This window comes from Pongo pygmaeus, chromosome 7, assembly GCF_028885625.2.
Source record: "Pongo pygmaeus isolate AG05252 chromosome 7, NHGRI_mPonPyg2-v2.0_pri, whole genome shotgun sequence".
NCBI classification, from domain to species: domain Eukaryota; kingdom Metazoa; phylum Chordata; class Mammalia; order Primates; family Hominidae; genus Pongo; species Pongo pygmaeus.
Genome location: NC_072380.2, coordinates 77599979 through 77626600, shown reverse-complemented (window position 1 = coordinate 77626600; position 26622 = coordinate 77599979). Strand labels below are relative to the sequence as shown.

General features: G+C 41.2%; 1 long non-coding RNA gene across 1 annotated transcript in view; it reads left to right on the top strand.

Moving 5' to 3' along the window:
* LOC129043108 (uncharacterized) overlaps positions 1 to 26313 on the top strand; it is a 36870-nt gene extending 10557 nt beyond the window's left edge. The window contains exons 2-5 of the long non-coding RNA XR_008504298.2: positions 18506 to 18642; positions 20244 to 21951; positions 22760 to 22793; positions 25738 to 26313. This is a non-coding gene — a long non-coding RNA (uncharacterized LOC129043108). The remainder of the gene's footprint in view (positions 1 to 18505; positions 18643 to 20243; positions 21952 to 22759; positions 22794 to 25737) is intronic.
* Positions 26314 to 26622: the final 309 nt, after the last annotated feature.

The window sequence follows — 26622 nt, the reverse complement described above, 5'->3', positions numbered from 1 at the left end:
TGGAGCACAGAGGATATTTAGGGCAGTGAAACTGTTTTTTATCAACTACAGTGGTGGACATATGTCATTATACATTTGTCCAAACTCATAGAATGCACAACACCTAGTCTAAACTATAAACCTTGGTTGATAATGATGTGTCAATATCGGTTCATCAGTTCTAACAAATGTACCATTCTGGTGGAGGATGTTGATAGTGGGGGAGGCTGTGTATGGGTAGGGGCAGGGATATATAGAAAATCTCTGCACTTTCCACCCAATTTTGCTGTGAATCTATAACTGCTTTTAAAAATGATACCTATTAATAAAACTTTTTGTGAATGACAGCTGCACTTTATTCTTTAAAATAAGGCTTGAAGATTCACATGTAGAAAGCTGTACATAATCAGATACAATTCTTTAGTAAACAACAAAGCTGCCTCTGTCTGTCTATTTGTCTGTCATTTAATCTGTCAATCTCTAGCTGGTGAAAATAGTTCAAGATCACTCAATAGAAATAAAAACAAAACCAGAAAACAATTGATAGAGGGGCTAATGTGAAAACCAAGAAACATAAAAATTAGCTTATCCTATCACCTCTGATTTCTTAACCCACATGCATGGGACCATTTGCTGAGCTAGGAATCTGGCAGTAAGTCTCAAGGTTCTTCTTACATATTTGTCCCATCGTTAGTAAATATCTGTCAAAAACATATGTATATATATAAAATATATATATACACACACCCATATATACACCCATATATACACACACATATATATATATCTGTATAGCCAAAAAATTTATACTCACTTGGCTGAGTTACAAATACAATTATAAATCAGTTATTCATTCCCAGTGTTGCCACCAACACTGCATAAGGGCTGAGCTTTGGACGTTATGAAGATGATATCCCTTTCCATGTGATTTTTATACATCTTCTGTGTTGATAACCTTTCCTCTCCAACTCAGTAATATGATTAGTATCAAAATGTGCAGGTCTGAACTATGTTACCATTTGCCACTGGTTCTTATTATGCATGGAAACCCCAGATGATTTCAGTAGGTTTCCTACATGTGGCTGTACCTCCTTGCATTCATTCTTCACTGTTCCTGCCAAAATAGTTTCCTCTGTTTACTGTTTTGATTTGAGAGATTCATTCATTATCTATTGCTGTGTAACAAGTTACCACAAATTTAGAGGCTTAAAACAGCACCCACTTATTAGCCCACAGTTCTATAAGTCAAAGTCCAGCATGGCAAGGCGGGGTTCTCTGTGCAGGATGAACTCAAGGCCAAAATCAGGGTGTCAGTTGGGCTGAGTTCTTGTCTGGAGGCTCTAGAGAAAAATCAACTTTTCAGTTTATGCTTGTTGTTAGCAGAATTCCCTTGGTTGCAGTTGCAGGACTAGGATTTCCATCTCCTTGCTGGTTGTCAGCTGGGGCTGCTCTCAGCAACCAGATCCTGCTCACATTCCCTGCCATGTAGCCCCTCCATTTGCAGACCTGCAATGATAAAGCAAATCCCTCTGATGCTCCTAGTCTCTGATCTTCCCTTCTGCCACTAGCTAGGGAAAACTCCCTGCTTTTAAGGCTTTCAGGTCATTGGGTTATGTACATCTCAATAATCCTTCTTTCTTATAGTCACCTGTGCCATATTACATAATGGAATCACGGGGGAAACATTCATCACATTAACAGTACTGGGGATCCTGCAGGGTGTGTACAGAGAGGGGGGTGAGGAGGGTGAGGAGGCAGGAAATCTTGGTGACCATTTTAGCATGTTGCCTGCTGCCCCACACGCAACCCTATGGTGCATTGAATCTGTGAGCTTTAAAAGTCTCTCCAGAGTACCATGGACAACCTACATTCCTCTGGACCCTGGTCTGCCTCTGCTGTGTCATCATTCTTCTATTCTCAAGCCTCTCTCAAGGAAACATCTCATGGTACAGTTCCCCAAATGTTCACTGAGCTCCATCACACCAGTCCTTAGAAGCTCCAGCTGCTCCAATTCAGATCCGTGGGGATCTTTGGCTTGTACACAAATCCGTGTTGTCAGACACAGGGGAGAGCCCTGCCAATTTTCTCCAAGGATGGCCTATGAATATTGAGATATGTTACAATGATTAAAAACAAAACAAAACAACACAACAACCACAAAACTGAAGACAGCACAGTTCTCAAACCTCAGAGCTTATAGTCACTTAACAGAATTACTTAAAATCTTAAGAGCTGACAGTCCTCAAATTTCTACCAAGAGACCAGAAATTAAGTTCTTGCAATCTGCCATCTGGGCCCTGAATGAAAGAGAAAATTGCATCTAATCCTGATTCCAGTTTTGTTCAGAGATTTAAAAAAAAGAAGAAGATAAAAAAGTAAGAAAGGTCTTTTGCAGGCAGAACCTGAGAAATGGTATGGTGTCTTGTTCTAAATTATCATACTTGCTCATTTGTCACAGAGCCTGGGTGGCCTGGTGATGAGTACTATATAAAATTATAAGCCAAAAAATGCTTTATTTAGTCTTTGACAATGTGCTTCTTGATTAGAGTTTTAATATTTTTTTTCTGGATCTGTTAGATCTTTATTAGTTAGCACTTTATGTTGTTATAAATAACTGAAAACTGGCCAGGCATGGTGGCTCATGCTTGTCCTCCCAGCACTTTGGGAGGCTGAGGTGGGAGGATCACCTGAGGTCAGGAGATCGAGACCAGCCTGACCAACGTGGCGAGACCCCGTCTCTACCAAAAATACAAAAATTAGGCAGGTGTGGTGGTGGGCGCCTGCAATCCCAGCTACTCGTGAGGCTGAGGCAGGAGAATTGCTTGAATCTGGGAGGCGGAGGTTGCAGTGAGTCAAGACGGTGCCATTGCACTACAGCCTGGGCGACAGAGCCAGACTCCTTCTCAAAACAAACAAACAAACAAAAAAACCCAAAAAACTGAAAACCTGTCTTAAATTACCTTATTATTCAAAGGGGCCAATTAGTTTACGTTGCTGTAAAACAAAGCTAAGTTGGGCTTCAGAACGTGGTGTAGAGGCTTAATAATATTATCAAGGGGGGGGGGGAGGGCATTGTTTTTCTTCCCTCTACTTCGGCCTTTAAGGTGTCAGCTTTATCCCAAGTCTGATTCTCCCTAGTGCTTGCAAGATAACGTCCAGTAACTCTTAGTGCTGTGTGTTTTTATAATTTATTTTAATGGGGAAAAGAATACATCTGAACCAATATTCTGAATTTCATGTTTACCGGCTCTTGTAAAGGCCCATGGTCATCCCTGAACAATGACATATGCAGGGAAATATAATATGTTGGTTGTTGACGTCAACATAGGATACCTGGAGAGGAGTAAGTTACCTGAAAAAAAAAAATTGTAGTCTTGGCCGGGTGCGGTGGCTCATGCCTGTAATCCCAGCACTTTGGGAGGCCAAAGCGGGCACATCACGAGGTCAGGAATTTGAGACCAGCCTGACCAACATGGTGACACCCCGTCTCTACTGAAAATACAAAAATTAGCTGGGTGTGGCAGTGCATGCCTGTAATCCCAGCTACTCAGGAGGCTAAGGCAGGAGAATCTCTTGAACCCAGGAGGCGGAGGTGGCAGTGAGCCAAGATTGCGCCATTGCACTCCAGCCTGGGTGACAGAGCAAGATTCCGTCTCAAAAAAAAAAAAAAAAAAAGAAATATATATATAGTCTTATGTACAAGATACTAAATACTATACAATAAAATTTCTGTATTTAAAAAAGTCTGTAAAAGCATCTTTTTATACTTTTAAGGATTTTGGCATATTGTCACCTCAGCAGCAGTCAGATGAGTCATTTTGGGCATTTGTATACTTTGTAAGGTTTTTATTGGGTTTATATCTGGTTGAAAATCTAAGGAGCTTCATGTGCTACCTGTACTTTTGACTACTTTTTCTAAGTGGTGGGTGATACCAAAATGTTGCAGAAATAATTTCACATTCCCTTAGTAAGAGACATGAAGATGCTGCCCACAGAATATCCCAGGAGCATCCACTTAAAAGGCAGACATTCCTCTGGTCAGAAGTAAAGACAGCAGTGGAGTAGAAGGGCTCAACACTGTTGAGAAGCAGTGGGAGGAGAGAGGAGCGCAGCTGTTTGCTCTCTAAATTAAGGGTTGGATATTTTCAAACTAATACAAATAACTGAGTATTCTCAAAATGTCTCAGCAAGTTGATTCTAATACCAGAGAGTAACTTTTAATAAGCAGAAGAAATTGTAATGGATTTCAAATATGCTTGTTCCCCAAGTGGCAAAGTTAGGCCTTCCTTTACCTAGAAATGGGAGTTCCACTTCTGCTCTTGGGATTCTCATAACTAGGAGATATTAACGTAAATGTTATAATTGCTTAGAATGTATAATTTGGTAAAGAAATAAGGCTAACACCTGAGATAGAGTTGGAACAGGATCTATATGAAAAGGTCCTTTCATGACAGCAGGTGTCTCTCTTTCTTTCTGATTCACACAGATCCAGAAACCTTTAAACTACTATTTGGTGACACCTGACAGAGAGCAAGATCTTTCCTTCCTCTAAAACATATCTATCAATTTAAATGTTAAAGAAATACCCAAACTTATCTCATCTATGCTCTTTACAAAGCTGCAATAGGGAATTTTCTCACCAAATACCTGGGCTTTGGTGTAGTTACATTTTTTTCTCTAAGTGATATTAACTCCTTTATTTCTCTTTAATGCTCGTGCTGCCCCCATCCCTCTGCATGGTGCCTGTGTAGCTCAGTGGACTCTGCAGCCAAATAATGGCTGAGTAACGGCTGTGACTTCTCACCCAGGGCTGACAAACCACAATGTCAAGGGTATGTATTCAGTGAGAGAAGATGATTTCTCAACATCTTGCCCTCAAATTCTAGAACTTCCCCCTCAATACTTCTTGGAGATCTTATGAAAAAAGTGTCTAATCTATTCCCTCTAGTGGGATATTTTACCTTGGTTATTATCACAACTATTTTGCTATGTGCAATGAAATTAGCAGAGATTCCATTTGCTGAAATCATATGTAGAAAGCAGTGCTCTCTGCCTTATTACCAAATGAGTACAGTGTGCCCTTCAATAATTCTTTAAACTCTCAAATGCCTTGGAAGTAATATGCTGGAATATTACTGAGCTGTGACTGAAGCACCATTTGTGCTAAATATGACAGTGCACAAATGATAAATATGACAGTGCACAAATGATATTCCTCTATAAAAGTTCAAACTACATTAATCTTTTAGGGAGGCTCATTGACTGGGAAGATGGCTTAGATATAAAATAAAGACACCGAGGGCTCATTGAAGAGAGCTTTTCTGGTCAGGATTTCTAGGAACAAGGTAAGGTGAGTCCGTAGTTTAACCCTTTATGATTAGGATGTGAGCAAATGAATGCAATTCCCAGGGGAGAGATGGAAATGATAATGAACCCTTCTCAATATGAGGGAAGACAGGCTTTCAGGTCAGAGAAATAGAAATTAAATGGTATTAAACAGCTGAGAAAAATAGACAATATTATTGGTGCTGGGAATCTGAACAAAAACGTGATGAGTATTCCCAAGTTTATGTTAATAGTTCCAGCCCTTAACCATATTGCCATTTAGAAGAATGGCAGATTCTTCCTATGTAGTCTCTCCAATGTCATTTTTTTCAGTCATTTTCACTTATCTTAGGGCTGTATAAACAAGAAACAATTGCACGAATGTCTTCTTTTCTTGGATTTCTAGATGTGACCAATCAGTCAGTAGGGTTGTAGTGCATATCAAGAGGGAGGAATGGGTAGAAGATTTAATTAGCATTAACAAAGGTAGCTTCAATGTAAATATGTAATACTGTTCAGGTTTTTAGTATTAGTTTTACTAAAATATATAAAACATATAAAAAACAACATTGCTGTTTTTAAAAATTATAGAAATAGGCCAGGGGCGGTGGCTCATGCTTGTAATCCCAGCAGGTTGGGAGGCCAAGGCGGGTGGATCACCTGAGGTTGTGGGTTTGAGATCAGCCTGGCCAACATGGAGAAACCCCATCTCTACTAAAAATACAAAAATTAGCCAGGTGTGGTGGTGGGCACCTATAACCCCAGCTACTTGGGAGGCTGAGGCAGGAGGATCTCTTAAACCTAGGAGGTGGAGGTTGCAGTGAGTGGAGATCAAGTCACTTCACTGCAGCCTGGGTGAAAGAGCAAAACTCCATCTCAAAAAAAATTATAGAAATAATATATATTCAATGCATAAGACATGTAACAGTGTAGAAAAATGCAAATGGAAAATCACCTGTTATCACAATGTCCAGAGAAAATCATCTCTAACTTGTTATTGTGTATCTTGTAGTCTCTCTTCTCTAAAGACAGATGTGGTATAAAATGATAGATTGCTTTTTCACTAAACAATGTCATATATTTCCCCATGTCAATAAATAAGTAGGGCAAGGCTTTCCCCTAGTGAAACAGCTTATTAATAACCTTTTTATTATAAAACTATTTTACTATTTTTTATAAATGTAATATACATTTTACAAAGAAAAAGTAAGCAATAAAAGTGTCTAAAAATTAAAATTTACTGGCATTCCTATCACCCAGATAAGATAAGCCAGAAAAGATATTAGAAAGATATGGATGAGGCAAAACCAACATGATTTAATGATAGAATGGATGGTGGAGGAAGGAGGAGTCTATGATAATGCCTACATTTCTGACTTGAGTCCTGGAGTGGGAAACAGAAAAGAAACTGTGACTTTGTTGCTGCAGCTCTACCTCTCACTTGGCCACAATAGCCAACAAGGGCTTCCTTGCTGTTCCTGGAATAAGCCAGGCACACTCCTGGATTTGGGTATTTGCTCTGGCTATTTCCCCTGCCTGGGATGCTCTTCCCACAGCTATCTGCTTGGTCAACTCCTCCTCCTCCAAGTCTGCTTAGATCTCTCCTTCTCCATGAGGACTCCCTGGTCCAATGAGCTAACCTTTCACACTACCATACTGATCCTCCTTACCTTCCTTTACTTTGTCTTTTTTTTTTTTTTTCACAGCACTTATCACTTTCTAAGATACTATTTAATTTATGTACTTACTATGTTTCTTGTTTGCCTGTCTCCCCTCAGTAGAATGTAAACTCGAGGACAGGAAGTTTTGTCTGCTTGCTTCTGAAGTACCTAGAATAATGTCTGCCACATAAGTAGCTGCTCAATTAATGTATGTTAGATGGATTAATTAAATAGTATTAGAGAGTTTGAAGACTGCTGAAGGATGAGATACCAAGAGTGGCAATGGGTAAGAAGAGAGGAAAATTTGAAAGCTATAAGACTTAGAGAAGAAATGAACCAGAGATGCCTTTAAGATCCTGTATGAAAATGATTTCCTGCCTTTTTACATTGAATGATCCTGTCCATTTTTTACATTGAATGATCCTGTCCATTTTTTCCAAATAACTTATAGACATAGCCTACTAACTTAGAGAGATTCATGGAACTTGGTTAAAAGAGTCTACAGAAGCTCTTTAGTTTAATTAGATCCCATTTGTCAATTTTGGCTTTTGTGGCCATTGCTTTTGGTGTTTTAGACATGAATTCCTTGCCCATGCCTATGTCCTAAATGGTAATGCCTAGGTTTTCTTCTAGGGTTTTTATGGTTTTAGGTCTAACGTTTAAGTCTTTAATCCATCTTGAATTGATTTTTGTATAAGGTGTAAGGAAGGGATCCAGTTTCAGCTTTCTACATATGGCTAGCCAGGTTTCCCAGCACCATTTATTAAATAGGGAATCCTTTCCCCATTTCTTGTTTTTCTCAGGTTTGTCAAAGAGCAAAAGAAACTACCATCAGAATGAACAGGCAACCTACAAAATGGGAGAAAATTTTTGCAACCTACTCATCTGACAAAGGGCTAATATCCAGAATCTACAATGAACTCCAACAAATTTACAAGAAAAAAACAAACAACCCCATTAAAAAGTGGGCAAAGGACATGAACAGACACTTCTCAAAAGAAGACATTTATGCAGCCAAAAAACACATGAAAAAATGCTCACCATCACTGGCCAGCAGAGAAATGCAAATCAAAACCACAATGAGATACCATCTCACACCAGTTAGAATGGCAATCATTAAAAAGTCAGGAAACAACAGGTGCTGGAGAGGATGTGGAGAAATAGGAACACTTTTACACTGTTGGTGGAACTGTAAACTAGTTCAACCCTTGTGGAAGTCAGTGTGGCGATTCCTCAGGGATCTAGAACTAGAAATTCCATTCGAGCCAGCCATCCCATTACTGGGTATATACCCAAAGGACTATAAATCATGCTGCTATAAAGACACATGCACACGTATGTTTATTGCGGCATTATTCACAATAGCAAAGACTTGGAACCAACCCAAATGTCCAACAATGATAGACTGGATTAAGAAAATGTGGCACATATACACCATGGAATACTATGCAGCCATAAAAAATGATGAGTTCATGTCCTTTGTAGGGACATGAATGAAATTGGAAATCTTCATTCTCAGTAAACTATCGCAAGAACAAAAAACCAAACACCGCATATTCTCACTCATAGGTGGGAACTGAACAATGAGAACACATGGACATAGGAAGGGGATCATCACACTCTGGGGACTGTTGTGGGGTGGGGGGAGGGGGGAGGGATAGCATTGGGAGATATACCTAATGCTAGATGACGAGTTAGTGGGTGCAGCGCACCAGCATGGCACATGTATACATATGTAACTAACCTGCACATTGCGCACATGTACCATAAAACCTAAAGTATAAAAAAAAAAAAAAAAGAGTCTATTATTTTTAGGTTAAACATATATTGAATACTTGGTGCCAGAACCAGTTGACCTATTGATTAGAGACAAGACAGAAAGTCCATTAATCTGTCAAGTTCTGATTTTCTATGTCAGAAAAATCTTTACAACATTGATTAGCTGTTTCTGGCAAATATGAGTATATTTCAGCACTGGATGTTTCTAAGTAAGGATTAAAGTAGAAATGGTAACTTTTAGATAACAATTAAAGCAATGATAATGGAGACCAATATTGTAAATAAAGATTTTCTATTACACGAGCTTATGGGGCAGGATATTGAGTTTGTCGTTAAGACTCACATATTACAGGGAAGTCACTTAATTTTCCCCCCAAAACATTTCTGTTTGCCTTTAAGTCTTGCCTGTGGCACGAAGATGGTAAAGAACATCCCTGCCTAGACTCTTCACTGTCATCAATATGTGGTGTGACAGCGCTAATAAGCTACTTGATGATGCATAAATATTTTGTAATTTTTTTCTGACTTACATATGAAAGATCTACTCAGCTTCAATTCGCAAGCTTCACTTTCACCCTGCCCACTGAAACCCCAAATACTTGCTCTTGGATACTCAAAAAGCCAACAGATCAAACCCTAAATGTTGATGCTCACTGTAGAGGGATGAGTCCCACACAGCTGGAAACTCCTTTGGCATGGCTCAAATACCTGACACTTAATACACCTTTTCTTTTTATTTAAAAAAAAAAACAACTTGGAAATAGATTTTTATTATTTAGAGCTTTAATTTCCGTTCAAAAGAAGTAAAATATAAATTCAATAAGTTGGTTAAAATATTCCTAAAATGACTCCACATTTATATTTTATCCCTCTGAATTACATGTGAAAATCCTATCTTTTTCACAGGGTATCAGTCTCTGGACCATCAAGATCATCAATAATGCAGCATTTCTTTTTCTTTTTCTTTCTTTTTCTTTTTTTTTAAATTTGAGACAGGTTTCTCTCTGTCACTCAGGTTGGAGTGCAGTGGCATGATCACAACTCACTGCAGCCTCTATCTCCTGGGCTCCTATCTCAGTCTCCCCCCGAGCAGCTGGTACTACAGGCACAGGCCATCACGCTGTGCCAATTTTTATTTCTTATTTTTAGTAAAAACGCGGTCTCCCTATGTTGCCCAGGCTGGTCTTGAACTCCTGAGCTAAGGCAATCTTACCATCTCGACCTTCCAAAGTGTTGGGATTGCAGGCATGAGCCACCGTGCCCAGCAGCATTTTTTTTCTTTTTTAAACAAATTTTTAAATGTACAACACAGTATTGTTAACTACAAGCACAATTTTGTGCAGCAGATCTCTAGAACTTATTCATCTTGCATAACTGAAACTTTACATCCATTGAACATCTCTCCATTTTCCCCTCCCTGCAGACCCTGGCATCCACCATTCTGCTCTGTGCTTCTGTGAACTTTACTGCTTTAAATACCTCATATAAATGGAATCATTCAGTATTTGTCCTTCTGTGACTTGTTTATTTTTCTTAGCATAACATCCTTAAGGTTCATCCATGTTGTTGCATTTCACAGATTTTCCTTTAGTTAACGGCTGAATAATATGCCAGTCAGTGTGTATAACAAAATTAAAAATAGAATTACAATATGATGCAGCAATCCCACTTCTGGGTATTTCTACAAAAGAATTAAAATCAGGATCTTGAAGAGACACTTGTACCCCCATATTCATTGCAGCATTATTCACAATAGTCAAGATATATAGGAAACAACCTAAATGTCCATTGACGGACGAATTGACACACATTTTCTTACTTACTTGTCAGTCAATAATACCTTCTTCAACACTAATGTTTTCCTTAGGAGGTTTGTTTTCCCCCCTTAAACTTCCATTCTTCCAACTTCCCCCTAATTTTCCACATCACAGTAAAAGGTATCACATACCCCTGATTACTTCAGCCAGAAATACAGCAATTATTCAAGATTCCACCATTATTCTCATTGACCATATCCAGTCCAAGTAGAAACTCTATCTGTAAATATCTTTAAAGTTTTACTTCTTTACATCTTCAATATGACCCCCTTTATCCCTCTAACTGCCTTCAAAAAAATCTTACCTCTTTAGCCTTTGATCCCTTTAACTTACTCTCTACCCAGCAGAAAAGTAATCTTACAACATAAATTGGATTGGATCAATCTCTGTTTAAGCCCTTCAGTGACTTTTTTTACGTGCACCCCCTTTAGAGTATAGTCTGTATAAGACAAAGACCTTTCTTATGTACCATTGTATTTTTGGGGCTTTGGACAGTGCCTGGTACATCGTTTGTGCTCAGTAAATACTTTTAAGAAAGTTTGATGACTTCCTTGTTTTTTTAAAAACGTGAGGTCTTCGCCTTTTTTGGAATCGTAACAGTAAGAGTTGAACTGGACCTTAGAGGTTATCTGGTTCAACCTCCTTTTGTATTAAATTCTACAGTATGCTCCTGGGTCAACATTTTGGAGTTATTTTGGTGCTAGTCCCTGCTTCAGGCTTCTATCTGGGCAGTTTCCAGTGTCTGCTGATTCACTATGGACAGTATCACTTAGATGGGGTTCTCTCTCATTGTTTGCAAAACTGTAGACCTTTCCAGTTTTCATCCCTGTGTGTTCAAATTATCGAGATAATACTGTAACTCAGTTTCCTTTCGGTTCATTTTCTTGGATTTTTTTTTTAATAGATCAAATTTTCTCAGATATTTGTTAGTCTGCTATTCTTCTACTGAAGAATTTACCTGCCTGATCAAATCTGAGTTCCTTTGCTTTACACTAAGGGAGACCGACCAGCTTATTGCCTCTGTACCTATGCCTGCCATTCCTCTGTCATGGCCTCTTCTTTTCAGGCAAGGCTTACAATAAAGAGGTGCTTGTTCCCACCTTTGTTTGAGGTATTGCCCTGACACCTTCTTCATGATTAAGGTCAAGACTTATTGTCTCAAAGACTTAATTTCTAATTCACTTCATATACTTACTTGCATTTCTTCAGCTATTTCTTATGAAACAAGGGCATGGATGAGGCCTAATTGGCAAGTGTGTCTTTAAGAAATCTGAGATAACAGTGCTAATAGCAGACAACTTATTCCCATAACAAGACTAGGAGTCCTAGAGTCTCCTAGGTCTTCTGCAGTGAAGACAGCTTGTGGGCTTATTGTTGGGCCCCTGAGAGACCTGAGATAAATATATCTCTATGAAGAGGAGAAGCAAAGGTTAATTGTTTTAAAAAAATTTAAAAAGGGCCTGCCTTGGCAAGAAAGAGGGTTGTTTAAGGTCATGCATGCTGTCTGAAATTAGGTCTTGACTGGCCTCAGGGCAATGCATTTGTCACATTTTTCCAAATAAGGAATAAAATTCAGGAAAATTTAAAGTGTGTAATCATCTCTTTAAAAATCTTCTACAAATGTTTATATGTATGAAAGAATAACATGGGCATTGGCTGTGTGGAAGCAACTCCCCAGTTTGTACATTTGCCGGAGTGTGGAGTCAAGAACATTGTGAAACTGTCATTTGGAGGCATCTGAGTTGCAAAAGAAAGACCTTAATACATATTTGTTATGTGAATGAATTGGCCTCATTTTCCAAGGAATAAACTCTTGAAAATTAGCCAGGCGTGATGGTGGGTGCCTGTAATCCCAGCTACTCGGGAGGCTGAGGCAGAGGAATGGCTTGAACCCTGGAAGCAGATGTTGCAGTGAGCCAAGATCGCGCCATTGTACTCCAGCCTGGGAGACAAGAACAAAACTCCAACTCAAAAAAAAAAAAAAAAAAAAAAAAAATCCTCAAAAACCCCCCACAATCTATTGCTAGTCTGTGCTACTGTTCTAGAATGTTCTTAAGATATGGAAGTTCACAGGATGTGTCCCTTGGGATTTGTGACTATACTATTATGGGTTTGATCACTATGCTTACCATGCCAGTTTGCTAGTGGAGACATTTTGGTCTAAAGAGATACTGATAACTGGACTTGGATATTCTTTACACTCATGGCCTTGGTGCTTCTTTATTACATAGCCATTTTGAGGGTTGCTCCTGTTAAAACTGATGATAGTCCTCCCGATATGGGGAAATATGTTTTCTCTCTCTTTCTCTCCCTTTTAAAAACCAATAGGAATCTGAATCAGCCGAGCGTGGTGGCTCATACCTGTAATCCCAGAACTTTGGGAGGCTGAGGCGGGTGGATGACTTGAGGCCAGGATTTCGAGACTAGCCTGGCCAACATGGCAAAACCCCATCTCTACTAAAAATACAAAAATTAGCCATGTGTGGAGGCACGCACCTGTAGTCCCAGCTACTCAGGAGGCTGAGGTATGATAACCACTTGAACCTGGGAGGTGGAGGCTGCAGTGAACCGAGATCGTGCCACTGCACTCCAGCCTGGGTGACAAAGCAAGACTGTCTCAAAAAAAAAGGATCTGAATCATTCTTTGCAATAAAATAATTTCCTGCTTTGAGAAGTCTGTAATTACTCTCTGAACCATGTAAACAGCAATACACAATTCCCAGCTGGCATGTGGAAATTCTCGGTTGTCTCTTGAAATATTTCAAAATGGTCTTCTGTTGTAATACTGGACTAATTTTTCTAAACAGCATGCTCTTATCCATAGTATTTCACAGAAATATGACTTAAAATGCCAGCATCTCAGCACATTTAGGTGTATCTGTCCATTGCCTGGGCAAAATAATCACTTTCTTTAATCTTTAAAACCAGCTGTTCACAGACATTAATTGCCATGTCACTTACACTCCTTGAAACATTATCATTCAACAAAAACACACATTTTAATTTGTTTGCTGCGTCGGGTCCTATTACACTTGATATCCAGCCATTGTTGGTGGTGAGAGTTTCAGCAACTGTGGGTGGCTGGCATTGTTGTGCAAAATGTAATGATTCCAAATAGGACGTTTCGTGAATAATTGCATTCATAGGCTATTAGTTTGGAATATAAGTCTTTTCTTAGTCAAAATCATCAGATTTTCAATGAGTGCACAAAAGAACTCAGTGCTGACTTGCTTTTTTGCAGCTGGATGCATTTATTTTTGGAGTCAGGTGGTGATGTGGAGGGCTCTGTATCTTCAGCTGACTTACCTTCATAATCCACTGACATTTCTTTTTTTTTTTAGAGACAGTCCAGCTCTGTTGCCCAGGCTGGAGTGCAGTGGCACGATCTCAGCTCACTGCAACCTCCACCTCCTAGGTTCAAGCCATCCTCCTGCCTCAGCCTCCTGAGTAGCTGGGATTACAAGTATGCACCACCATGCCCTGCTAATTTTTGTATTTTTGGTGGAGATGGGGTTTCACCATGTTGGCCAGGCTGGTCTCGAACTCCTGGCCTCAAGTGATCCACCCGCCTTGGCCTCCCAAAGTGCTGAGATTACAGGTGTGAGCCACCGTGCCCGGCCTGCACTGACATTTCTTTAAGAAAATAACTAGTAGCATACCCAATGGTTGGGTCAGCATATTTTTCCATTATCTTTTCTTTCATTAAGATTTTGAGAAACATTCAATAAAGAAGCTATTTCTTATTAAACTATTATCTTTAGACACTTTCACATAAAAATACATAATGTATGTAAACCTATATCAACTCGAATTATAAAAAAAATTCTATAGAGCCTAACAACTGATTGATGAATTGATTCGTTTTTTCAAGCATTTATTTATTTTACATTTATAGAGTAGCTACTCTTTTCCAGGCAGTGTGCTAGACTCCAGGAGTATAAATAGAAGTAACATATTTCTATGCTCTATAACCTCAAAAGCTAAAATGGAGAAAAATGTGTAAAGATGTAATTATAATACAGCAGCAGTGAGACAGAAAAATGCAGTCAAAACATTATGGGAACTCAGAATATCTAACGATTAATTCTACCTGAGAGTTCAAGGATTGACTTAATGACAACCTCACAGTCAGAATTCAAATTGTTTGTAACTTCTTTCCTCCTATCTTGTCTCTAAAGGCAGAGAACAACTTACCTCTGAAGGTCTGGTGACCTGGGTTGAGAAGCGGATCTTTTTTTTTTTTTTGAGACGGAGTCTCACTCTGTTGCCCAGGCTGGAGTGCAGTGGCATGCTCTCGGCTTACTGCAACCTCTGTCTCCTGGGTACAAGTGATTCTCCTGCCTCAGCCTCCTGAGTAGCTGGGCCTATAGGTGTATGCCACCATGCCTGGCTAATTTTTTGTTTTTTTGAAACAGAGTCTTGCTCTGTCGTCCAGGCTGGAGTGCAGTGGTACGATCTTGGCTCACTGCAACCTCCCTTTATTGGGTTCAAGTGATTCTCCTGCCTCAGCCTCCCAAGTACCTGTGACAACAGGCATGCACACTACGCTTGACTAATTTTTTTTTTTTTTTGTATTTTTAGTAGAGACAGGGTTTCCCCGTGTTGGCCAGGCTGGTCTCGAACTCCTGACCTCGGGTAATCCACCAGCCTCGGCCTCCCAAAGTGCTGGGATTACAGGTGTGAGCCACTGCCCCCGGCCTAGAAAAGGATCTTTTATAGCCCTCTTGGGTTGCTGCAGCCCAGGGAGCGAAGGTGCTGCAGAATACAGGAGCCTTGCTCCCCTCTGCGGGAGCCCAGGTCGTCTAATTCTGTGTTCATCTGTGTTCAATGCTCTCCACCATTCTCACTTCCTGTCACTTTGTTGGCCTGTTCCTATTTATTTTGGGCTTCAATGTTTTCTCCATAGATGCTTTCCCTGGCTTCTTAATCTAAATTACTGTCATTTCAAACTGTTCATCAAACTCTTTAACTTTCCTCCATAGCCTTTATCACAGTTTACGATCATAGATTTATTTGAATGTCTACCTGTCCACATGGCAAGAACTGCATCTGTTATTGTGTCATTTTCAGTACCCATCAGATGGTGTGGTACATAGTAGGTGTTCAATAAGTACTTGTGGGATGAAATATTTGTGGTGTATACAGCAACACAGTCCGAGGTGTAAAGTACCCCAAAATGGAGAACTTACTTCTCTGTTTTAGCCCATTTTCTGTTGCTTATAACAGAATACCCGAGACTGGGTAAATTACAAATTAAAGAAATTTATTTCTTGTATTACGGAGGCTGAGAAATCCAAGGTCAAGGGGCTACATCCGGTGAGGGCTTTCCGCTGGTGGGGACTCTGTGCAGAGTCTCAAGGTGGTGCAGAGCATTGCACGGTGAGGGGCTGAGAGTGCTGGTTCTCTTCTCTCTTCTTCCTATAAAGCCAACAGTCCTACTCCCATGATGCCCATTAATCCATGAGTGGACAAGTCCATTCATGAGAGCAGACCCCTCATGGCTCAATTACCTCTTAAAGGCCCAACCTGATAATACTGCCAATTGGAGATTAAATTTTAACATGAGTTTTTGGAGGTGACAAATATTCAAATCTTAGCACCCTCTGAAGTTGCAAACACTGCTTCTTAAATTTTTTGCTGTTTTTTACTTTTTGCCAAGGGGTTTTTTGTTCTGTCATTGCTCTTTGAACTGAGTTAATTCTGGACCTAGTCAATAATGAGGGTCCACACTCCAGGACACACACTATGTAGCCTTCCCCGTTCTTTATTTTTATTTTTTGGAGACGGAGCTCGCTCTGTCGCCCCGGCTGGAGTGCAGTGGCACGATCTCGGCTCACTGCAACCTCTGCCTCCTGGGTACAAGCCATCCTCCTGCTTCAGCCTCCTGAGTAGCTGGGATTACAGGCGTCCGCCACCACGCTAGGCTAATTTTTTGTATTTTCAGTAGAGATGGGGTTTCACCATGTTGGCCAGGCTGGTCTTAAACTCCTGACCTCAAATGATCCGCCTGCCTTAGCCTCCCAAAGTGCTAGGATTACAGGAGTGAGCCACTGAGCCTGGCTGTCTTCCCCATTCTTTACCTAACAGCCTGCATTCTTAGCTCGTGTGGGTAATGACACCAACACTGTTCATTATGTCACTTAATTCTCCTTTACAATAGTGTATGTTTCTGATCCTAAGAACATGTGGGAAAGATACTTTAAACTGAAAGTGTTCAAGGAGTGCTATAGTTGTGTTACTGGAAAAAGGTACTAGTCCAGACCCCAGGAGAAGATTCTTGGATCTCATGCAAGAAACAATTTGAGGCGAGTCCATAAAGTGAAAGTAAGTTTATTAAGAAAGTAAAGGAATAAAAGAATGGGTACTTCATAGGCAGAGCAGCTCAAGTGCTGCAGGTTGCCCATTTTTTTTTTTGAAATGGAGTCTCGCACCGTTGCCTGGGCTGGAGTTCAGTGGTGTGATCTCGGCTCACTGCAACCTCTGCCTCCCGAGTTCAAGTGATCCTCCTGCCTCAGCCTCCCAAGTAGCTGGGGTTACAGGCGCCCACCACCACACCCGGCTAATTTTTGTATTTTTAGTAGAGATGTGGTTTCACTGTGTCGGCCAGGCTGGTCTGAAACTCCTGACCTCAGGTGATCCGCCTGCCTCGGCCTCCCAACCTGCTGGGATTATAGGTGTGAGCCACTGCGCCTGGCCCAGGTTGCCCATTTTTATGGTTATTTCTTTATTATATGTTAAACAAGGGGTGGATTACTTATGCCTCCCTTTTTAGGTCATATAGGGTAACTTCTTGCTGTTGCCATGGCATTTGTAAACTGTCATGGCGCTAGTGGGAGTATGTAGCAGTGAGGAGAGCAGAGGTCACTCTCATTGCCATCTTGGTTTTGGTGGGTTTTGGCCAGCTTCTTTACTGCAACCTGTTTTATCAGAAGGTCTTCATGACCTGTATCTTGTGCAGACCTCCTACCTTATCCTGTGACTTAGGATGTTTAACCCTCTGGGAGTGTAGCCCAGTAGGTCTCAGCCTTAATTTACCCAGCCCATATTCAAGATGGAGTTGCTCTTTTTCGAACGCCTCTGACAGTTAGACTGATGATACAAATATTCTTGTAGTTTACTTTCATCAGCAGTAGTGATTGTCACTAACATTTTGTAGCAACTGTTTGCTTAGAGGATGTTGTCTGTCATAAGCACTGGTTGCCCCAGGAAAAAGTGGTAGGGGAAAGGAATCAGATCCGTGAAGCTGAAGGGATTAAATGAAAGCATCAATACCAGGGAGGCAAGGGTCACCAGAAAAAGATAGTCCTTGATAAAAGATCAAATTAAAATAAATCAGAGTCAGGATCTTGGAAATGAGGTTTCAAGAAGAAAGTCAGTGGTACAATAATTTGATTATTGGGTCCTTTTAAAAACTCTTATGCCATCTTCTTTTTGCAACCATAGAACAGTGGCTTAAAGCAGCAGTACTTGTGTTCTGTGGTCTACACAGAATACTTCTCTGGTTATTGTCTCAGCTCATCCTTGTTCTCAGTCTTTACAGTCTTCCTGGCCACTTGCTTAAACCATTCTCCTTTAGTTCTCTGGAAAGAATGGGCTTTCCCTCCTGGTTGTGAATGGACCGTTTCCTCCTTGTTATAAATGGGCCCCTTCCTCCTGATGAAGTGCCCCTCTCCTGGTTGTGAATGGACACCTCCCTCCTGGCTATGAATGGGCTTCTCCCTGCTGGTTGTGAAACGATCCCTCTCTCCTGGTTGTGAATGGGCCCCTCCCCCCTGTTGGAGGGCACCTCTCTCTTCACATCAGAAAGGCCATGGCCCAGCACTTTCCCTACCACAACATTTGCTACCCGTTACTGTGAGCACAATATCTAGTGTCTGCTTTCTCTTCCATGCATTCTGTGAGAGAAGGCATGATTCTGTTCTTGTTTACCTCTATATTCCCAAGGTCTGATCAAAGGATGGCACCCAGTACATGTGCTGAATGACTGAATAGGGGCAGAGTCCCTTCCTGGTTCTGAAATGTGGAAACTGATCATAGCACCATGCAGGAGTTTCCCCACCCAGTGAGCTGGGGCAGAAGAGGTGAGTTACTACTAGATTCAGGGTTTGGTGGGCCCCTGGGTAAGCACATCCCTTGCTCAGTGTCTTAGTGAGAATCAGGCCAGGGCTTATTTATTTAATCCTGGCATCATGGGTCATTCAAGCTGAATGGCCTTCTGCCATTGTCCTTGGTTCCTGGTCCACACTGTAGTACCTCATGGAGGCCTGACTTTCAATCCCACTCCTATTAGCTTTAAGCTTTGCCCAATTGTCTAGTTTATTTCAAATCTACCACCTCCCTCTACCCTGTCCCGTGATGCTGCCACTTAGCTGTCTGAGCTTGGGAAAGTTGCCTTACCACTCCAAATACATCTTTTCTTATCTCTAAAATGAGAATGGTGGTATCCACATCCCATGTTTGCTGTGAGGGTATCCACATCCCATGTTTGCTGTGAGGGTTATATGAGTTCATGTATATAAAGTATTTGGCACAATACCCGAGACATAATATCTTTCCTGGAGACATGATTAATACTGCACCCATAGCTGAGGCTTCTCAAAGATCTAATATGAAAAATGTCTATGTCTTTGTGATCTGACTGGGTGAGCCTGGCATTTTCTTTTTTTTTTTTTTGAGACAGTTTCTCACTCTGTCACCCAGACCGGAGTGCAGTTGTGCAATCTTAGCTCACTGTAACCTCTGCCTCCTGGGCTCAAGTGATCCTTGCACCTCAGCCCCCTGACCACTGTACTTGGCCCCCTGAACCCTGTACTCGGCCCCTTGACCTCTGTATTTGGCCTGCTGACCCCTGTACTTGGACCCCTGTCCTCTGTACTCGGGCCCCTGTTCTCGGGGATCAGGGGGCTGAGGTGCGATTCTCACTTGGGGCTACAGGTGTGCGTCACTGTGCCCAGATAAGTTTTGTATTTTTTGTAGAGATGGGGTTTCGCCATGTTGCCCAGGCTGGTGTCGAATTCCTGGGTTCAAGCGATCCACCTGCCTTGGCCTCCTAAAGTGCTGGGATTATAGGTGTGAGCCACCGTGCCCAGCTGAGCCTGGCATTTCTAAGCCTAAATCTGAACTAGCTGCTGTAGAGATTGCTCATTGTCTTGCAAAGTCCGTTCACTCCTTCTTCCTTCAGTTAAAAAACCCCTATATACCTCTTAATTTCGGTGAGCACAGGCTGTCTGGCTAGGGACTATATTTCCCAACCTCTGGCCAGTGGGGGGTGAGCAGAAGTGAAATGTGCTACCTCCACTTTCTCCTTCCTCCTTTTGCAGGCCATGGTGGTGGTTAGCTAGCTTTGAAAATGGGTATGTAAACAGCAACTTGTGGATATAGTGGGGACAAGAAGGTAGAAAGAATGTGGGTCCCTGCATGATCTCAGGGAGCAGAGCTGCTGACTCTCAGGACTGTCCATCATCAGGTTGTGTGAGAGAGAGAGAAAAAAAAGAGTTGTGTTTAGGAGTCTCTATGCTAAACAGCTGAGCCTGAAACTATTAATAACAAACCAGCCCAGTAAGAAAATCTGGGAGTGTGAGTGGGTCAGATTCAAGGAGAGAGAAGATGAAGCAGAGAGGAGGGCAAGAAAAACAATAGATGTATCTGATGTCTGTATTTCTTTTCTTTTTTTTTGAGACAGGGTCTCACTTTGTCACCCAGGCTGGAATGCAGTGGCACAATGTCGGTTCACTTCAACCTCAACCTCCCAGGCTCAAGTGATCCTCCCACCTCAGTCTCCCAAGTAGCTGAAATTACAGGAGCCCACCACCACGTCTGGCTAATTTTTGTATTTTTGGTAGAGATGGGGTTTCACCATGTTGGCCAGGCTGGTTTTCAACTCCTGACCTTAGGTGATCCATCTGTCTCAGCCTCCCAAAGTGCCGGGATAACAGGCGTGAGCCACCGTGCCTGGCCTCATGCCTGTATTTCATTCTCTTCTTTTCTGTTATAGTCATGTTAACAAAAGGAGATGCACAGAATAGCAATTTTCAGTGAGACTTTACCGAATTGTTGTAGGGCTTGGCAAAAGTCCCATGTGGGAGAACCTTGAGTGTCCAGTGAGATGAAACACAGATTACTGAACCAGTAATCTGTGTTTTTTATTGGGCAATACTAGTACAGACTTAACCTAGACAAAAGACTGTTATAATTCTAGAAATTTACAGTATGATTGATATAATAGCAGGTAGAAACCATGTTCCTTGGTGCTAGTATCGAGTACAGTTGAATAACTTTAAAGTGAAAGTTAACATTTCCAATCCAGATTTTGTTATCATGGGGAAAATAATGATTTTGATTGAACAAATCAATGCTTGCATGCAAAATTTTAGGTGGAGTTTTCTGAGATCTTGTAGAAAAAAAATAAATTGGGTTTTTATTGTCTAACCACAGACAGAGTAGAGTTTTGTTTTCTAGATCTCTCTAGTAGATTACTAAGCTTCCTTGTCCAGTGTGAATAAATAAGTTTGTGGGGGCATGGGTGATGCAGACAGTTTTAGCAGGACTTGTGTATTTTACTGGGTATGAGAGTAGACTTAGCATAAAGTGCTTGCAATTTCTCTCCACAATTGCTATGCTGACTGATTCATATTCTGGGAATTAATTTACTACTGAATTCCTGGTTAGTGTTAAGAGAATGGCTTAACTTCTAATGATAAAGCTGAGAAAATAAGGACTTCCTTAACTGAAATGTGTCCTCCTCAGTCTTGTTCTTGTACCGTGCTCTGTATCTCCATCCATCCTAAGCTCTCTCTAGTCACAACACTTACTCATTCTTCCATAAATAGACTTGTGCCCAAAAGGGGACAGACAAAAGAAGCATGGCAACATGTCTTACAGATTAGCTTTCTCTTTTCTTCCTCTGTCTTCTTTTTTCTGCAATGCTCAACTACTTCCCTGGCTTCAGGAATAATCTCTTATGATGATCATTCTTAAATCAGTTTCTCCAGCCTCTACCTTTCTTTTACATTTCAGTTCTCAATTCTTATTTTGTAGATATCTCAAACACAACATATCTAAAATCAATTTCATTCCCTGCTATTCCTCTGCTCCTCCACCTTTCAATCCCTCTCCCATCCTGCTCCCACTCGTGAAATTCCATTTTCATGTAAAGGCTTCACCACCTGCCTCCTCACTCTACTCAACCTTACGTAAAACCTCTCTCATCTCCATTTCCAGTTAGTTTCCAAGTCCAGTCAATTTTACATGATATCCTATATGGACTAGTTCACTGAGCTTAATTATTATTAACAAACACTAACGCATATTGTGTTATTTCTACAGAAATCAGTGAAAGGTCCCGGGGTATCCTCTGTGTGGAAAATAACCATGATGCATCTTCAGCGTGAGTTTTCATGACATACATGAGGGACACTTGGAAGCATGAGTGTTCTTCAAGGGAGATAGTTTGGAATGCTCCCCAACCTGGGCAGCTCTGGCAGTCACCTGGCTGAGGAATTCTCTGCACAGCGGGTGGTTCTGGGAGAGAAGTGGCAGTTCTTACTGCCCCAGAGAGAAATATGTCAGAATAGATAGAGGAGGGGAAATTGACCTGAATGTGCCAGTTATAATTTAGCAGAAGCACACCTCTAAAGTAATCCACCTCCAAAGCTAATGGAGTGTTAACTGAGGGAAACTTTTTTTTTGTGTGTTCTTGAGCGTGACTACCACGAACTGAGTCACTGACTGAGGCAGCTGAGAGGGAGCAGGAAGGAGAGGCCTTGAAGTGGACCCTGCAGAAAAACTCAGAGCGAGGACAGGTCTGGCCTAAAGGTTGATCTTAACAGAACAAGAAGGTCTCTAGCCTGGTTAAGTTAATATAATCTTATGTAGGTTGGAGAGAAATAAGTGTTAGTGACAGAATTGATGCTCTGGAAGCTGTCGGAATCCTGTCCAGAAATGACAGGGAGCTTTTGTGGCTGAGTCAGCCAGTGACTGTAACTGACAGACGGGACAGTGTTTGGGTAGGAAAGACAGCCTTAATGAAACCGGCTAACCAGAGTCTGTGAGAATAGACTTAGTTTCCCAGAGAGTGCTCGTAACTGCCCTCCACAAATGCTATGCTGACTATTTCTTTCTTCAGTAATGAATTTAATACTAAATGTCTTGACAATTTTAAAATAATTTTAACCTTTTTTTTTGTTTTTTTTGAGACAGAGTCTCACTCTATCACCCAGGCTGGAGTGCAGTGGTGAGATCTCAGTTCACCTTACCTCCGCCTCCCGGGGCTCAAATAATCCTCCTAATGCAGCCTCCTGAGTAGCTGGGACCATAGGCATATGCCACCATGCCCTGCTAATTTTCGTGTTTTTTATAGAGACAGGGTTTTGACATGTTTCCCAGACTGGTCTTAAACTCTTGGGCTCAAGTGATCCGCCTCCTTCAGCCTCCCAAAATGCTGGGATTACAGGCATGAGCCACCATGCTCAGCTATTTTAACTTTCAATGATTGGCAAAATTCTGTTTCTTACTTAGAATACCCCAGTACATCAACTTTACACAAACCTCAGGGATGATGGGTTGCTCAGTTACAGCTACCAAATGACTTGGCACCGGGAACCATCTAGTAGAACTTATGTCCTGGACTAAGGTGCTAAAATCTTAGTTAAGGAGGATTCTGTTGAGAATGTCATCACAAGAGAAATAGCAACTGAAAGCACACTATCTAGATTAGCATATATATATTTAAATCCAAGCTGGAAGGACTTAATATAAAACATGGGGTATTTAGGCATCTTTTTGTGACGACTAATACAAAATCATGTTCTAAAGCCTTATTTTTATACAAAACTTCTGTAGACATGATTTCATTTGATTATCATGGGAACCTAGTGGTGGGTGTTATTGTCAAAATCTTGTCTACTTCCTGAGGCTGGGCTTCTTGGGCATGAGCAGGTGCCGTGGAAGGAATGGTGTCTGCAGTAGGAAGTCCACGTCCAAGGCAGTGGGGAGGGGTGGAGTGAAGGAGCTGCAGAAACTGAATGAATGAGCCAGGCCCAGACTCTTAAGGGATGTTCAAGTTAAAAAAAATCCACAGACGATTTTGGAGATTCCAAAAAAATCCAAGAGGGCTGGAGAGATGGCAGCTTCAGTAATGGAGAGAGCCCACTGATGATTGAATGGTGGGGTCAGGTGTGAAGGTTGTGTATGTCCAGCCTGACAGACCAGGGCTTCCTTGTACTCACTGACAGATAAGACTTATGGAAGTTCCCCAGCTTAAGTGAGTTTTCCAACTCACACAAAGCAGCAAAACTGAAATTTGCATTGATTTAGGCTGATTCCTACAGCAATTTTCATCAATTTTGCTTTCTCTCTCTCTCTCTCTATATATATATATATACACACACACACACACACACACAAATACATGTATATACACACACACATATATATGCATATTAGTTTTTATTTTATTTTTTTGAGGCAGGGTCTTGCTATTGCCCAGGCTGGAGTGTGATGGCGTGATCACAGCTCACTGCCTTGAATTCCTGAGCTCAAGTGATCCTTCTGCCTCAAGTTTCTTGAGTAGCTGGGACTAAAGGTGCACACCACCACACCTGGCTAATTTTTAAATTTTGTAGAGACTTGCCCAAGCTGGTCTCGAACTCCTGGGCTAAAGCGATCCTCCAGCCTCAGCCTCCCAAAGTGCTGGGATTATAGGTGTGAGCCACCACGCCTGGCATGCTTTTAATGTATTATATGATATTTTAAAATAGTTACTGATTTGTACTTTTGCACTTATTTAAATGTAAGAGTTTTGATCAAATAATCACCTGGTCCACATGTTTTAAGTAAAATATCCTTGTAAATTTTAACTTCCTAACTGATGATTCTTAGCTAACATTTTGTAATTAGATCTGACCAAATGTAAGTGAACAGTTGCATAAAATTTTAAGTTAGTAGCAGATATGTGAATTAACAATTGTAGTCATAGCATCCCCGAGTCCTCTAGCTTTCCTATTGTTCTTTAACATCTGTTCCAAACAGCATAACTGAAGCTTTCATCCCATCACATGTTGTCTGTCTAGTGCCCTCCCCAGTACTTTCTAGGATTCCTGTTAGAGCTTCTATTCTCTCCTGCCTTTTTAACTCATAATTCGTATTAGCTCTTTTATTTCATTTTCTCCTTACCAATCTCCTGTCCTTTGGCTCCTGGCTTTTTCCTGCCCACATGACCCCAGATCGGCCTCAGCGCCTGCTTCCTCATTGCCTCATGCACCACCGACAAGGAAATGTGTACAACAGACTGTAAGGAAAGTTGTAGGGGCTGGGTGAGGTGGCTCATGCCTGTAATCCCAGCACTTTGGGAGTCCGAGGCAGGCGGATCACTTGAGGTCAGGAGTTTGAGACCAGCCTGGCCAACATGGTGAAACGTCATCTCTACTAAAAATACAAAAATTAGGCTGGGTGTGGTGGCTCATGCCTGTAATCCCAGCACTTTGGGAGATCGAGTTCTTGAATTCCTGAGGCCAGGGGTTCAAGACCAGCCTGCCCAATATGGTGAAACACCATCTCTACTAAAAAAATATAAAAATAAAAAAATTAGCTGGGCGTGGTGGAAATGTGATATGAAGAACTGGTAAAAGCTTTGATTTTTGGAGAAAGAAAATCAAATTCTTGATGATCATTTTTTTTCCCCCTTTGGATACAGAGTCTCACTCTGTCACCTAGGCTGGAGTGCAGTGGCATGATCGTGACTCACTGCAACTTTGAACTCCTGGGCTCACGGGATCCTCCCACCTTAGCCTCTTGAGTAGGTAGAACTACAGACATGCACCACCACACCTGGCTAATTTTTAAATTTTTTGTAGAGACAGAGTCTTGCTATGTTGCTCAGACTGTGATCAAATTCTTAAGCAGTTTTTTTCCTACTCACAGTTTGTTAGTGAAAGGGTGCAGTTTAAAATTTAATCTCCCCACTTCAAGAGTGATGATTGATTTTTATATTGCTGCTGCTTTTTCTTCCTCTTACATAATAATAATACAAATAATTATTTATTAGTATACTTCATAAATTCTTATCAAACATTTTACTGTGTATGGGCACAGAACTTAGAGCTATAGTTGCACCTATTGCATTTAACCTTTACAAACATCATGAGAAGTAACTACTGCTATTATACTCCATTTTCCAGTGGCTGGAGGTGAAGTTCAGAGATACGGTGTCTTTCCTGAGTTGTGCAGCTCATGCATGGAGGGATCAGGATGGGAACTGAAGCCTGCATGGCTCAGTCTTTGCTTTGAAGTGCTGCAAATATGGCTTCCTGAGGAAGACTGCCCTGGACTGCGAATTTGTATTACACAGACAATACCTTTACCCAGTGCCTTCTTCTGGACTTAACGTGTATGTATTTAGTAAATAACTTATGAGTTTGTTTTTAAAAAACCTATTGAGAGCTGGGCGCGGTGGCTCATGCCTGTAATCGCAGCACTTTGGGAGGCTGAGGTGGGCGGATCATGAGGTCAGGAGTTCGAGACCAGCCTGACCAATATGGTGAAACCCTCATCTCTACCAAAAATATAAAAATTAGCTGGGTGTGGTGGCGGGTGCCTGTAATCCCTGCTACTCAGGAGGCTGAGGCAGGAGAATCACTTGAACCTGGGAGGCGGAGGTTGCAGTGAGCCGAGATCACGCCACTGAACTCCAGCCTGGGCGACAGAGTGACTCTGTCTCAAAAAAACAAAACAAAACAAAACAAAAAAGCAAAAAAAAAAACCTATTGAAATGTTTTACAGGGAGAAGAATAGGAGATTAAGGGGAATTGCTGCTTGCTGGAGGCCAGTGGAGAGGTAAAGAGGTTGGTTACAATGGCTCAGCAACCTTACTCGGTTTGCCTGGCCTGCAATTACTGGGAACATAGAATGAAGTAACTCATCATAGAGGACAACTGTTAAATGGACAAGGATGAGGGGAAAACATCTGTTGTACAAAATTACTTGTGAAATACTTGTAATAAATTACTTGTTGTGAAATACTTGTAATAAATTTATAAAATAACCTTTGGGTAATGAAAACAAAC